The 2,500-nt window shown below is 57.3% G+C and overlaps 1 non-coding gene across 1 annotated transcript in view; it reads right to left on the bottom strand.

The window, feature by feature from the left end:
• The window catches only part of LOC124771400, a 1,916-nt gene extending 1,502 nt beyond the window's left edge, over positions 1–414 (bottom strand). The window contains exon 1 of the ribosomal RNA XR_007013411.1: positions 1–414. This exon is cut by the window's left edge and continues 1,502 nt beyond it. This is a non-coding gene — a ribosomal RNA (small subunit ribosomal RNA).
• Between the last annotated feature and the right edge of the window lie 2,086 nt (positions 415–2,500).

Here is a 2,500-nt window from a genome sequence, read left to right as displayed (position 1 = left end):
AGGCTCCCTCTCCGGAATCGAACCCTGAATTCCCCGTTACCCGTTACAACCATGGTAGGCGCAGAACCTACCATCGACAGTTGATAAGGCAGACATTTGAAAGATGCGTCGCCGGTACGAGGACCGTGCGATCAGCCCAAAGTTATTCAGAGTCACCAAGGCAAACGGACCGGACGAGCCGACCGATTGGTTTTGATCTAATAAAAGCGTCCCTTCCATCTCTGGTCGGGACTCTGTTTGCATGTATTAGCTCTAGAATTACCACAGTTATCCAAGTAACGTGGGTACGATCTAAGGAACCATAACTGATTTAATGAGCCATTCGCGGTTTCACCCTTAATGCGGCTTGTACTGAGACATGCATGGCTTAATCTTTGAGACAAGCATATGACTACTGGCAGGATCAACCAGGGAGCTGCGGTCAACTAGAGCTGAGCAGCCGGCCGCCCGGGAGTGTGTCCCGGGGGCCCGCGCGAACACGCAAGCGTCCGCTCAATCATTCTGCAAACAGGAGAGGCTGAGCTCCCCTGCACAATACACCTCGAAACCCTCTCAGGTCCCGGCGGCGCGCAGCGCCGTCCCCAAGTACTTGGTCGGGTTCGAGAGAGGCGCAATCGCCCGGAGTTAGGCGAGTAGACGCTTTCGGTGCGACACACCGTGCTCCCAACTGAGCTTGCCGCTGCCGACAGAGGCCCGGGAGCGTGCTGTCGTGGCATTGCCGGCGGGAGACAACACGCGCCACCTACGGTGACCGGCAGCTCCAACGCCAGCGCCACAGAAGGACAAAAGCCCCACTTGGGTGCCGAAGCGAACTCTCCCAGCACAGCGCACGCGCCAACACATCCGCACAGCTGCGATACAAACCACCAGCGAGAACCGCTGGGGCGACCCGAGCAGCAGACGGCGTCGCGGCGCCGAGCGCCGGGCGGCGGCGCATCCTCAACGCACACAGTCATCAATCGGACCAGCACACTGAAGATGTCCACCGCGCTTCGCACCGGGCCCGCGAGGACCTACTTTGGCCGCACGGCGCCGCGCGCAGGGTGCGCCGGCGCGCAAGCTGCGACGCCTGCCGCGTCCGTCGGCCGGCGCGCCTGCCACTGGCCGCCCCACCAGCCGGCTGTAGCGCGTGCGCCCACGCACCGCGCGGCCAGCACGCCGGGAGGCGCCCCCCTCACCGGCCGGGGACGGTCCCACCCAGCCACCGGCCGCGTATCGCTTCACACCCAGATTGCCGTTCAGTTTCGTCGGCATGGTGGGTATCGCTGGAACAACCGGTTAGTACCTCAACCTATCGTCGCCATCACCGATTCACCCCTAGCGAGAACAACCGCACCACAACAGGTTACCATTTGTTCATTTGCGTAACTTCACCAGAAAACGCAGGCGTCCATCGCCATTTGCAACTTCAACGATTATTGCATGCCTGTGTCAGGTGTCACGCCACACTACGTCTGCCCACATACACGCAACAAAATGTGCACGCCTAGACAATACGTGGAAGGTGGCCCCCGTACGTATGCGATGTCCATTGCTCGAACGACTGTCAACCGGCCTCTGTAGCATGTCGCAGATATGGAACGCGGTGCACCATGCCATCACGGTGTGTGAGGAGAGACGACTAGGTCCGAATACATCAACAGACAGCTCATGCTGATCGCCATCCACGGCGTCCGTTCCTCCCACACGTCTCTATGGCGTACCACACTGCAATCCAGCTCTCATAGGGAGACGACACGTAGCTGCGTGCACAATATTTGCACTGTATGGTCCGCCGTTTTTGGGGCGCAGTCGTTGTGCGGTCACACATGTGCCACGATGTATCATTCAGTACATAAGGACGAATGTGCAGTACAGATTGTGGGTTCACGCGTACGACATCAGCGGACAGTTGACACAGGCCGCACCACAACCGTAGCCTGAGTACGTCGCATGCGAAGGGCATTGAACATGCAAACTTCTCACCAACCAGCTTGCGAAGGCAGGGGGCAAGGTGGGGACGTGGGGAGGGGCGGCATGTACGTCCTGCTGCCATCCACATTACAGTGTACAGCAGGAGCATGTGGAAAGTGAGCAAGACTTGCAAGGTGTTTAACATGAAGCGATACACAGGGGTGCGGGCAGTGCGAGTAGCGAACTATATTGCGAGGGTTGCGGGTGGGCAACACTACAGTAATTGAACGAGTCGTATAACAATTACAGAGCAGGTTTAGGCGACAACGTGGGTTAACGTTTAAGGCGACAACATGGGTTAGGTTAAGGCACAACATGGGTTAGGTTAAGGCACAACATGGGTTAGGTTAAGGCACAACATGGTTAGGTTAAGGCACAACATGGGTTAGGTTAAGGCACAACATTGGGTTAGGTTAAGGCACAACATGGGTTAGGTTAAGGCACAACATGGGTTAGGTTAAGGCACAACATGGGTTAGGTTGAGGCACAACATGGGTTAGGTTAAGGCACAACATTGGGTTATGGTTGAGGGCACAACATGGGTTAG

This window comes from Schistocerca piceifrons, unplaced genomic scaffold (assembly GCF_021461385.2).
Source record: "Schistocerca piceifrons isolate TAMUIC-IGC-003096 unplaced genomic scaffold, iqSchPice1.1 HiC_scaffold_936, whole genome shotgun sequence".
NCBI lineage: Eukaryota > Metazoa > Arthropoda > Insecta > Orthoptera > Acrididae > Schistocerca > Schistocerca piceifrons.
Note: the sequence above shows the minus strand (reverse complement) of the source record. Positions and strands in the feature narration are given on the sequence as shown.